The sequence below is a fragment of the Lasioglossum baleicum genome, chromosome 2, assembly GCF_051020765.1.
Source record: "Lasioglossum baleicum chromosome 2, iyLasBale1, whole genome shotgun sequence".
In the NCBI taxonomy this organism is placed as follows: domain Eukaryota; kingdom Metazoa; phylum Arthropoda; class Insecta; order Hymenoptera; family Halictidae; genus Lasioglossum; species Lasioglossum baleicum.
In genome coordinates, this window is record NC_134930.1 from 10876611 (window position 1) to 10889940 (window position 13330).

The following is a 13330-nucleotide window of genomic DNA, read 5'->3' on the forward strand; positions in this document are numbered from 1 at the left end:
TTGTAACCCGTGTTTCCTTCCGCGCGAGCGACACGCCGAGAGCGGCGTGCGCGAACAATCTGATGCGTTAATTTCTTCGACGACACGCTTTTCCCCGTCGACGGAACTCCCGACTCGAAAGGCGATCCCTGTTTGCTGTCGCGAGATAGTTCAATGCGGCCAGACAGCGGTTGCGACGCCCATCGGCACCTCAGACCGTTCAAACATAATCAAATGGCCACGGTCTTTGCAATTTCGCATACACTCCGGGACAAAAAGATAGCACGTCTTCGATTTTCTCTCATTTGGCACAATAAACAGGAGAAAATGAATATTTTAATATGTCAACCTCTTCTGACATGCTTGTATGTATAATGTACTGAATATCATCCCCAATATTTATTACAACAGAATTCCAGGAATGAAAAGTACGATATATTTTTATGTTTTTCTTTCTGTATTTGTTTGCTGTCTATGCGGCGTAGTTTCTATCCCTCGTCCTCCTTCATAATACGTAACGCTATTTTATAATTGTACTCCAATTGCAATTACGAATTACATTGTAATTTAATTACAAAGTATTTTACAATTGTACTCCAATTGCAATTAAGAATTACATTGTAATTTAATTGAATGAAGATCTGAATTATAAATTACAATATGACTGAATTACAATGTAATTCAATTACGTCGTAATTATAATTCCTGGAGTAATTCAATTATAATTCTGCACAACTCTGGTCCCAACCCCCCTTAATAAAATCGGACGAAAATGGGTTTTCGTGTCTTTCAAACGAATATACCACCGTACATATATAAATCGCTTGTAACATATATTTCACAGATTATCGTACCTATTTGTTAAAGTCCAGCCTTGTTACCAGCAAGTGTCGCATTCAATCATCGTCATGCATTATTTATTTTCAGCGAGCCGCACGGTATTCATTTATCAAACGAACATTTAGATGTTGCGAGCAAAGGGTAATATCAAAGCATACCAATCTTGAAAATTAAATTTTTGGGATGTAAGATTACAATTTTGTTCAAAAATTATTTATTAACACACGAAAAGAGGCGAAAATTACAGCAGAAATTGGAACGTCCTAGGGAACCAAGATCTCTTAGCACCGGGGGAGCCCAGGACAAAGCGTCGGAATGTGTTTCTTCGCGTGACACCTCGGCCCGCAAATGGCGTCCGGAGATACAACTGAAAAAAAAACGCTCGACATCCCATGTATCCCATTGTGCGATGACAAATCGAGTATCAGCGTGCCACGAGCCGCTTATCCATCATCGGACCGAAACGCGGTGTCCATCGGTAGGCATTCCACACGGACTGATCCTCGCGAGCGTAACATCCATACTGATGAACCCGAACGCCTCTGGGGACGCCTCGCGACGCTCGCCTCGAACTGCCTCTGTAAGCGACGATCGCGACTGTCAAACAAGATTTACGGTGTTCTTGACCGTAAAGAGACCGCTAACAACCCCGACAATTTTTCTTCCCAGCAACTCATTCTTTTCTCTCTCCCTTCCTCTCGCCTAACAGCGAATATAGCAACTCTCTCTCTCTATCTCTGTCTCTCTGAGACACAACGGAAGCAACTTTGGGAGCAACGGCTCTGAAGAAAATTCTTAAGATTCCAGTATAGCTAGTCGGGATCATCTATCATCGTTTGATCGATATTCGACTCCCGTTGTGACGTAGCTCGCGAGTGGGAAGCTTCGGTGTTGTCCCCCTTGTTCGTAATAATCAAGCAGTCAGAGACTAATTAGCATCGTGGGTCTCGTTAGAAGAAGGACGTTATTGATGATGACTAGACTGCGGGTTTCTATGCATTTATGACAAAAAATTAGTAGGTGTAATTCGAAACAGGAAAAATATTTAAAAAGTTTGACAATGTCGATATACTATTTTTAACATATAAAAATCATTAATGAGGAAAATCAATCTTTACTTAACTCGTATAGGTTGCAATTGATGTATACAAATTTTTATTTTGCATAAAGATCCGCAATCTAATGATGAGTATGGGAGGGAGATTGGTTTACAGCGTAAACGGTTTACATATTTCTGATCCACTCATACAGGGTGCCAGTATTCAGTTTCAAATTAGAGTCGCCAGATTAGGGGAATTGACCCGAATTGAGGGGAAGAAGTTACCCTCTCTCCGCCAGGATCGGATTAGTCACGTGACATTGTGACGCATGCACGACAGAGACGAAACGCGTCACGTGACCGCGCACATTAACACTAGAAAAAGTTATTCGTTCACTTATTATTATTATACTTATTTTAAACGAACCAAAGTAGAATAAAAAAAGGACAACGTAAATTAACTAAGAGGGGACATGTACAAAAACTGTTGGAATACAGGTATGATATTATCAGATAATCGTGCGTAATAGTTAGAGAGCGGGTACACAAGCGTAGCGATGCGTTCATGTAAACGTCAGATTTTATTCACTACCTTTGTGGTAGGGTCAATACAAACACTTTATACAGCTTATGCACTAAATGTAAAGTATATCCCACGAGAGAGTAACCCCGCGGAAAGACCAGTTTCGCCCTAATTGGTTAAAAAAAGTGGGGAGTGGGTAGCGGAGTGAGAGATGATAGGCTCGCTACGCCCTCACCAACTTCTAAGCTGCACGAAACGGGGTTACTCTCTTGTGCGATATACTTTAGAGAAATGAGAGACAAATAAATGTGTTTAAGGTGATTTGGTGAACAATGTGCCCTTATTTAATGTAACTGAATGTGAATGTTTGAATGAGGGTAGTAGCGATAGCTAGGATCGTGGGTTGCGAGTTGCAGATGTTGGTGTTTACGTAATCGAGAGCTGATCTGAACTGACGAGAATGATTCGGCGATAACGGGTCCTCTAGTCGAACGCACAATTCGCCGAATCATTCTGACGTCACGAGACACTAATTACTCACATCTTCGCAGAGATGGAGCAATCAGTGCCTCGCGCGTCGATAATATCGGTATCGCGATCGGCCGTCACGCGGCTAGGCAGATGACGTCAGGGAGATGCTCGCTCGCTCCGTAACAGTAATTTTCTTTTGAGTTTGTGTACCCATTAAAAAAATCCATACTATTATATAGTGTGTTAGGGTTTGCAATAATATGCCATTTATAGGATTTATTAATCCATATGTGGATTTGGATTTAAGTGTTTGAAATGCTGCTCTAGATCTCAAAACATATTCAAGTACACAGAAATTGATTTGCATAAGGAGAGAGGGACAATCTCAACATTATTATTAATCAAATTAAAAATGAACTGACTGTGTTTAATATTGTAGAGTAATCATGATCAAAGATTGACGTAGAATTATTTATCTTATATAACTTATGCTGCACTCTCTCAAGCATGAGAGAGAGAGAGAGAGAGAGAGATTTCGTAGTTAAATTAAAAACTTATAATCCGATTACGCAAGTGTATCGATTGTAATGGATAACACTTCGAACACTGCTTGAAATAATATTTCTTTTACAAGTATTCGAGCAATTATTAAACCAAAACAAATCAACGCGCAAAGCGTCCGATCGTTAAATACGCGTTGACAAAACGCGTCGACAAAATGCGTCTTGGAGGAAGACCGAGTCTCAGGATTTTATCAGCAAAATCTTCCGCAAGTTTCGCCATTTCCTCGGATGTTCCGCGGCCGCGTAACCATGATCCATAAAGTTATTCGCGCGCGGAATCCGGGCACACAGGCTCCAGTGAAATATCCTAAAATTATGCGGTAATATCTGGCAACGACACGACACACACGCGTTGCCTTCCCGAGGGTGCAGCGCGTGGCAGCGTCACCTGCGGGAGAGGAACGAAGCGCAGCACCCTCGGGATCCCCACCGGCTGCCACTTTTGCCTCGGGTTGCCTCGACCCCTGCGGCGAACATTTTCATAAACTCCCTCGTAAAGCGCATTCGTATTCCCGCGCCCGGTATTCGCGACTAACATTCATTATATCTTGCGAACCGTAATCCGAACGTTCGGGCGTCGAACTTTTTACGTTACCATCGTCCAAACGGATTCGTTGAGCAAACTTCATACACGTGCAAAGTTGCGTGATGATCCAGTCATGGGATTCCGATCAACTCTCCGATGGACTTTGAATGGTTCACATCGGTGGATTCGCTTTTGAATGTGGCCCGTGTACAATTTTGAAAGCGGTGTAACTGCGTTTTATTTGTTTCGAGCTGTCGAACCATTTGCGTTACAGCTTAGGGTGTCCCCGGCAGAGACATTTCTATGGATTTAGATTATGAAGGTAGATTCGTCCTAAATGGAGTTTACCTCTTTCGAAATGCGTGATTATGCGGTTCCGTTTATTGACGAAATTTCATTTGGTTGAAACAAGCAACACTGTGTAAGTTGATTGGAATGAATAAAAAGTAGACAATCAAGCAAGGGACTGTCGTAAAGGTTGGGACAGTGTTTTTATCCACATTAACGCACTGGAAACAACAATTTCATGGTTGACTACTTTATCTCTGTTTATAAACAAACTTTTCATGAGCAATATGAACAAGTCGTGTTCAGGTAGCTGCGTCAAGCAAAGGCTAAAAATATTTCCTAAAATGTTTGATGGTGTTTCTATTATTGTGATTGCTGAAGTATATGTAATTTGTTGGAAACTTAATGTAGTTTAAATGTGCAAAAAGAATTGTGCACTTATTGCGTTGTGGGGCATCCGCGCCGTATAAGTTGGGACGCAAAGAGTTTTCTTTGTTTCTATGTTTTAAGTGTTTTTAAGTAAAATGAACAAATTGTTAAGGCAACGACTGTGTCGAGACGGCCAGAAAGTCCAATCGTGAAACGAGCGCTCCAAAATGCAAAATATTCATAATGATAACAAGGGTACTTTTTTATTAATTTTAATAGTGGATAGAAATAAAAAAAAAAGAGCCAACAGCACGTGGTGTTCCCAGGCGGTCACCCATCCAGGTACTAACCACGCTCAACGTTGTTTAACTTCGATGATCGGACGAGAATCGGTTTATTGCAGCGTGATATGGCCGTTGGCTGGGATTAACACTTTCAAATGTGCAGAAAATGTTGTTTAATCGAAATTTGTAACAGAAATAATAAGTAAAAACCTTAACAACTTAACATGTTTTTATATATAAGTAAAATAAACAAATTGTTAAGGTAACGACTGTGTCGAAACGGCCAGAAAGTCCAATCGTGAAACGAGCGCTCCAAAATGCAAAATATTCATAATGATAACAAGGGTACCTTTTTATTAATTTTAATAGTGGATAGAAATAAAAAAAAAAGAGCCAACAGCACGTGGTGTTCCCAAGCGGTCACCCATCCAAGTACTAACCACGCTCAACGTTGTTTAACTTCGATGATCGGACGAGAATCGGTTTATTGCAGCGTGATATGGCCGTTGGCTGGGATTAACACTTTCAAATGTGCAGAAAATGTTGTTTGATCGAAATTTGTATTAAGAGTAATACGTAAAGACCATAATAACTTAACATAATATGTGTATTATATTACAACATAATTGGTTACACGTAACAGAAATTACTCCGACACTACAGATGTGATCAAGATAGCAACGTCGGTTAGAAAATGGCCTCACAGTTAGTCACAGTAATGAGTTTCGGAGTGGGTCGACAATCGCAATTGCTCGACGACAGAAGACGGTCGCCGGGTTCGATTGGTCGATGTTCGAATGCGGGGCGAGCGAACGTAAACAGTGATCGATAGGAACCGTGTCACGGAATTAATTCGCTCGTGACGGTGGAGAAAAACGAAGGAACGTCTCTGTCTTCTCTCGTGGACGATTTCATCTCGTAAGTAGTCGATGAATATGGATGAACGAGGCCTTTGTTCCGTTCCCCAATTCGCACGATCACGATCTTCGCATCTACAGTCCTTGTGTACGTCTCGATCGTGCAGATGTTACGGTCCATTGTTGAATTCCACACCGTACGGAATTAACGCCGAAAAAGAAAAGACGTATTTTAATCTCAAATGCACAAAGCTTGTAACTTTACTCGTCGTTTCTATCACGCATTTTTCACTGGCTTCGAAAAAGTATTGCATTCTGTAAATTGTTTTTCCTATGTATAGTTCATCTTTCACCTTTGTATCAAGGTGTACGAATGAAGAATAATTATAACAATCTTCAAGAAACTTCGGAGTGAAAAAAAATTCGTGGAGGAAAGAGTAAAAGGAAAAATATTGTTCAATGAGCGGGGTTAAAAGGTTGGTTGGTCAGTGGCAGGATTTAGGTTTGTATTATAATTCTGGAGATCCCCGTTGTCTTTCGAGTACAGTGTCTGGGTTACGTATACGAATGAAGAATAATTATAACAATCTTCAAGAAGCTTTGGAGTGAAAAGAAAAAAATTCGGGGAGGAAAGAGTAAAAGGAAAAATGTTGTTCAATGATAGGTGTTAAAAGCTTGATTAGACAGTGGCAGTATTTATGTTTGTAATTCTGGAGACCCCGTTGTCTTTCGAGTACAGTGTGTCTGGGTTAGCTATACGAATAAAGAATAATTATAACAATCTTCAAGAAGCTTTCGAGTAAAAAGAAAAATTTCGAGTAGGAAAGAGTAAAAGAAAAAATATTGTTCAATGATAGGGGTTAAAGGGTTGGTTAGTCAGTAGCACGATTTAGGTTTGTAATTCTGGAGATCCCGTTATCCTTCGAATACAGTTTCTGCTGGTTTGCAGCGGTCTTTTTCTATTTTCCATGAACGTTCTCGCAGTCGTAATATCCGAATCCTGTTGTCGAGGAACGTGTTCGAGTGGTTACGCAAAAGTTCCCGTCGGCTCCTTACGATCGTCATCCACCGGCTTTATGGATGCTAGGCGGTTACGGCTAAGAGGGTGAATTCGTCCGAACGACGTAATGAAATGTCGTGCCTAAGACACTATTCGGCGACAAGACAACGCACTTATGGGATCCGCGGAGCGCAGGAGAAGGCGAAATACACGCACACATAGTCATGTCCAATAGGACCACGGCTAAACACGTTCGCACACAATTGCTTCCTCCTTATACGTCCCTTTACTGCTTCGACCTGGTATCTTTTCTTCTATCGATCCGCAGTGTATTCGCGTACTTCGAATTGTATTCTCTGGCGTATCACTTTCGTGTGCAATTCGCGACTTTCACAGAGGAGAACCCCCGATTAATCTTCGTCTCGATGCACTTCTACATATAATGCTCAGATCTCTGATGATGTATGCCAAAGATGCAACGTTTAAAATAAAGATCAATAAGTATGAGTAGGAATTGTAAATTTGACGAGGGTTCAGTGTAAGTTTTGAATTTCAAAGTGGACCGTGTGTTACTTCGTTTCGTGTGTTCGAACATAAATATATAAATTCTTTCAAACTGAAATAATTCATACGGTTCGTTGTTCATATAAATCCCACAAAGCTGTTGTCTGGTTTGTTGCGATCGGCCTTTGATCGCCAAGCGTTCTCGGGATCCAGCAGCGCGTGCAAACGATAACATAAACAAGACAGAAGCAACACAGAGGAACCCGTTTCTGGGAACGTTGCGAGTCTCCGTCGCAGAAACTTTTCTTTCCGCATGGTCCCGTAGATCTGCAAACGAGAATTCTGGGTAACGGCCGGGAAAACGTCGAGAAAAGTAGTTGTCGGCGAGCGTTAACGTCTTCTCAGCCAGTGGTCCGACCGCCCCTAAGAGGAAACCATTTTCCAGCAGCGAGATCCGGTCGGACAAAGGGGCCCCAACCCGATACCTTCCTAAACTTTCCGCGTAAAAGGGAATAGAAATCATATCGTTCCTCCTCGTGCTTATGAAGCATTACGTAAGCACAAAAAAGTTCGTAAGGGACAACGGGGGGAGAGGGCGATCGTCCCTTCGACAATGCGAAGAAAGAACGAAGCCCTGCGTTCTTCTTCTGCAGATCTTATCCTAAAATCGTTATCCTGGTTTATGCAGTTGGTTTTGCTGAAACGAACGAGAGCTTCGGTAACAATTATGGTTAGACAGCGGATCTTTATACAGAATAAACATTTTGTACCTGAATGGCAACAATCTGGAGAAGAGACATTTTCTCTTCTCGGCGAGTAGAAGGTATTGATGTAAAAACAAACTTGTACAACAATTTGCTTTGGTATAAACAATGTTGCGGCAAGTTTCTTTTACAAACATCCACCGATTCAGAGGTGTAGATTCCCCCGTAGGACAGATGACCACCTTCTTTCCCGTATCCTTGTACTTGAGCTTTGTTGCAGACTGTCTGGAACAGAGTTTAAGTAGAATAATCGATCCAGAACCGATTGATCCACTCAAGCACGGATTGTAATTTGCTTCGGCGAATACGAAGATGATATTAACCAACGATACTACATTATCGAAGTCGATCATAGTTCAATTTTGCACTAGACTCGCTCGATAATGTCGCTGTACACCTGGATAGCTAGCCGTGACAGTAGACGGTGCTCGCACTTTCGCGACAATTAACCGAATTGCCGAGTAATTAATCGAAGAATCCTGTGGCGCGAACAACGTACGTAAGCTTCCGTCTGGCACCGTGAATCTCGTTCCCACTCTTAGCCACTGTCACTCAGCTATTCGCCGTCAATTTCTATCCATCGTTCCATCATCTCGAAGCTAAAGTGTCGATCGAATTACATTACGGCTTGTAGAAGGCAGACGCGTTCGTTGGTCCCGGCGTTTCCCGGCTCTCTTAAGAAAACCCTATTGCATATGAATATAAGTGTATTATCATAATATCGCGCCTAGGGTGGTTTCGCTTCTGGTTCGGTGCTAGGGGCTCGGAATCCCGCGTCTTCCGCGAAGGGGAGAGATCTCGCTTTTACGAGATACGTACGGATGGAAATTCTGATAGGTATCTCCTGGAATGCGTGGCTCGCAGACGCGGGGAGATTGAGCAAAATAAGCACCGATGTATACGGGGTGTTTTATAAATGCATGTCAATACGTCGAGGAGCAAATCTACTCTATGGTGGCTATCATTCATTAACTCCTTTCATCACGATTTATGTTACAGCGATTATTAGCCTGTGATTTTTGTGCATTTATGACAAAAATCAGTAGGTAAAAAAGAAAACAAATGTCAGGCGAGTTTAAGAATAGATTATATATCATTCCAAATTTATTGAAATTATTAAGAAAAGTACCAAATGAGACTATGCAGTTCTTATTTCTTGCAATCGAAGCAGAAAAAATGTCTATTTTGCATAAAGATCCACAGAGGCTAGCTTCTATATGTTACAATGCCTTTCATAATTTTCTAGAAAAAGAAGAAAATTTATAAGTATATGTATGCCTATGCGTTTTCCAATGGACATTGTACTATCTGTACTATAGTTAACACTAAAACTACCGAGCACTGAAAGCAATTAAAATGTTTTAGCTGATAAAAATGACAGGGCTCTATTTATTTAGATTTCGTGCAATTTTTATTGCAATATGTGCTTGGATAACGAAATTTATTGAATCATTTTCCATGCGAGCAACATCATAATTTCAATAAACAATTAATCAAAAATGTCAGACCGTTCATTTGACTAGCAGTGGTAGGTGTAGTGTTAAAGAAATTATTATTACTATTGAAAAGAGAGCCGAGAGGCTCGTTGAAATACTGCAAGGTACGGAACGCCGCAAAGGAAAATAGCATTATTCTATCTTCGGCATGATAAATGAATCGACGGATAATTCGATAATTTAGATCGGAAGATTACGGGGAAGGCAGAGGTTGCATTGTTGAATAACGAGAATGTCGAAAGTGGAACAGAGCTATCGATTATGCTCCTTCTATACCACACCATGGCAAAAATTTCATCTTCACTTTAACTTTGTTCCAAGCTTATTTTAAGTTTAATCTTCTGACGGCTGTGTCTGGCTCTATTTTGACCTGGAACATCAAAATTTCATTTAGATACTCAGTTTGTGGCAATTAAATTAAATGAATAGATTTTGCATTGAGCTTATCGGAAAGACTAATGTGTCTACACGAAATATCATCAAAAATAAATTATTTAAAATTATTAATTAGAACTGTGAACGGTCCTAAGCATCGTCAATTATAATGCTATAAAAATCGTCCGTTCTCCGAGGGTTAATAAAACATTTCGTTAAAAAATATTGAATCGTCTAGGTCGTTTGCTATACAATCCACTTGTTAACCCTGAATTATTATTCAATTTTATTGCCCACAACTCCCTACTATTTTAAGTATTTTATTTGAAATTTACTTCAAAGGTTTTGTTTTTTGACTGCTACTTATTTTAAACAATCTTGTTTACTAATTGTATTAAATATAGCTCTCAAACATTGTGGTAATTTTTATTTGTGGAACTTATATATTGGTTTTTAACTAAAAAAAAAAGGAAATTAAATACATAAAGGAAGAACCAAATCCATGTAAAAACGCGTTTCATTTACATTTTTCTTTCTCTGATGTCGAGTTACACTCGACAAAGGAGTGCAAAGGGATAATAATAAAAAAATCGCTAAATACTGTGTACCGTAAGGTGGAAGAGAGTGAGTGTTTACTTCGATAGGCGTTTCTCTGTCTCCGTCACGAGAGAAAGAGAGACGCCGCGCCGGCGGGTTACATACGGGTCAGCAGCCCGCGGAGGATTAATTTAATTTCCACGTCGATGCGACAGCAGATATCGCACGGGCGAGTAGAATGACCGAGGGGATTGATTATCTTTCTCCGCGGGAAGCGGTTCTTCAACGTCCAACAAGCCAGCCGACAATGCGATCCGCGTCCCGATCCGATGTCTATATTTATCCGTGGCTCCCGGCCGGATTTGTCCGTCAATTAACGGCCACGCCTTAATTAACACCGCCTCCGCGACGCGTCCCGGGCTCCGTTCGGATAAAATGTCAAAGGATGCTGCCCCATTGCTCGTCAGGACATGGGAGAAGGAAGCTCTTCTTCAGCTTCTTTGCTTCTCCGGCGTTGCTAAGCGAATTCTTCTAATCCGCCAATCAACAGAAGATAAACTTCTCGCAGTCGCTATAACGTTATTCTTTTATTTTGTTTAAATTCGGTTGTTATATGCTTCAGTCATTTACCAATAGACTGCGGATTTTACGCATTTATGACAAAAATGAAGAGATGTCATTTTAGAAAGTGAAGATATTAGATGAATTTAAAAATACATTATTTTCGACCTATTAAATATATTAAGGAAGAAAATAAATTACTTTTACACTCCAGTTTGTTGCAATTCAAGTAGAATATTTTTATTTTTCATAAAGATCGCAGTCTACGCATCTTTGAACATGTCTCAACGGAATTGTCGAAATCTTAAAAATTTTTTGCAGACTGATAAAACGGAGTCTCAACCTTTTTTCATTAAATTATAACGACTGAACTAACGAACCGATAAAAATGAGTTTTTAGGAGCTTACAGTGAACCGATAATAATTATTTCAGTTGAAAAAAATGTTTTTTCCACCATTTATGTTGCTACTGTTTTAAACAAATGCGACGTTTTTGTAGAAAAGGAATTTGGTACTTTGGGATTATCCCGTCGACCATTTCCACCAAACACGAAATTATTATTCTATTATTATATTATATTATAATAATTATTATATGTATAGATTATATTATTATAATAATATAATATATAATAATTATTATATTATATTATTTATTTTGGAACTTGCTTTTCATTATGATGGCGCGAGAGGTCGGCGGGATAATCCCAAGTACCAGGAATTTTTTAAAATCTGAGAAAATGAGAGTATAGCCCCAAGTGTTCTCTTCACGGATTCGTTTTTAAAAATGTGGACACTCTAAAATTGACGAAATAAAAATTATTTTTATTCTCATATTACATTATTGTAGATAATTTATTTAGTTATTGTAGTTAGAGGTTGCAACAAAGCATGGTGTATGCAGAAATAGGGGTTTGAGCAAGGTATCGCTAGATATCCGGGCGTTCCGATGAAAGGGTAACGTGGCGTGGAGAGAGTCTTGCAAAATCTTGTTAGTCATTGAATCGAGCTTCGGAGTCGGTTATCGCGGAACGATCTAACGTTTCGACTGGCGTTTGTAAGGGCCAAGGGAGTCCTAGACACGGCCAATATGCAGATAAAAGAAATGGATCGCCGGTCGATGCGCTCCGCTAATGGAATAAATAAACCGGAATGGGGAGCTGTTGCCTTAACTGCTCCATTGTGTTGCTCCGACTTCGCAGGAATCGAGTTAATCGTTTTATTATGTCCACTCGTCTTGAAACGGATTCGAGAAGGGGGAGAAAGAAAGAGAGAAAAAGAGAAGGAGAGCCAGGAAAAAATTTTTCGCTCGGAGAAATGTTCAATTCACCGGCGGAATTGAACGGACCTTAATTACAGTTAAAAAGACAACGACAACTGACACTCGATAAAATGCTGCCCCGAAGATGATTCATGGATCGCTGGTGAGAAGGTGTTCTCCGTGACGTCGCAGTATCTCGAAATTCTGGGGATAGTCGAACGAGAAAGTCCAAAAAGGAGTGCTCTTGTTCCTTGGAAATTGTTATTAATTAATATTAATAATAATATTTATCTTCGTACATGGATGAGAATTTTTTTTCCAAACTTAAAAATGCATTTCTACTACAATGTACCGAGTAAACGAAACCTTCTCTGAATAATCGAAGCAATAGAAAATAATAGCGTTTGTTAATTCTTTGGCTGTTTCACTGTTTTTTATTTCACCTGTTCATTTTTTCCACAAATGCATAAAATCCGTAATTTATTAACTACAATTTTGATCTTGTTAAGATCTTTCTTTATTTTACGACGATCATCGAAATTACTGAACCATTATATAAAATATTGTTTGCATTATTAAATATGTTGGCATCTAATCAATTACTAAACATTTATGTATTGTATGAGGTATTATATCAATTTTATATCTGTAAGAAAGTCATATACAGGGTGGACCACGAAGCGTGATCAGCTTTAGATTATTTCGCTGTTAGTGGTTCGATCGGAAGTTTTGCTAGCTAAAATAGCACGATTGAAGTAGAGCTTTATAATGATTGTACCAAATATTTTGTCAACCCTCCTCCCCCACAGGTATCAAGGTCAGCTTAAGTTTTGTGTAGGTAAACCTACTATATTTTTTCCATCTTTTAGGGGATACTGAATCTGAAAAGATCAAAAAAGTCATGTCTTAACCTTTTACGCAAGTATCCTGCTGCTAGTGGATACCATTTTGAGCATCGATTCAAATAAGGTAAATATTTTTTTAATGTCTCTTTGGGTTCTAACTCGAGAAGAAATGCTTTTTATGGTGCTTGCCGAATTCGTCTCAGTATCTCCTAAATGCTGGGTGCAGAAGAATTGTAGATTTACTTATA

General features: G+C 39.7%; 1 protein-coding gene and 2 non-coding genes across 10 annotated transcripts in view; 1 reads left to right on the forward strand and 2 right to left on the reverse strand.

Annotated features, from left to right (window-relative positions):
• The window catches only part of LOC143218411 (uncharacterized), a 641385-nt gene that overhangs the window by 137533 nt on the left and 490522 nt on the right, over window positions 1-13330 (forward strand). The gene's annotated exons all lie outside the window — the stretch shown is intronic.
• On the reverse strand, window positions 4900-5019 carry LOC143221707 (5S ribosomal RNA). Its single transcript, XR_013011830.1, has one exon. It is a non-coding gene; the product is annotated as a 5S ribosomal RNA (ribosomal RNA).
• On the reverse strand, window positions 5274-5393 carry LOC143221709 (5S ribosomal RNA). The gene has a single exon (XR_013011832.1). It is a non-coding gene; the product is annotated as a 5S ribosomal RNA (ribosomal RNA).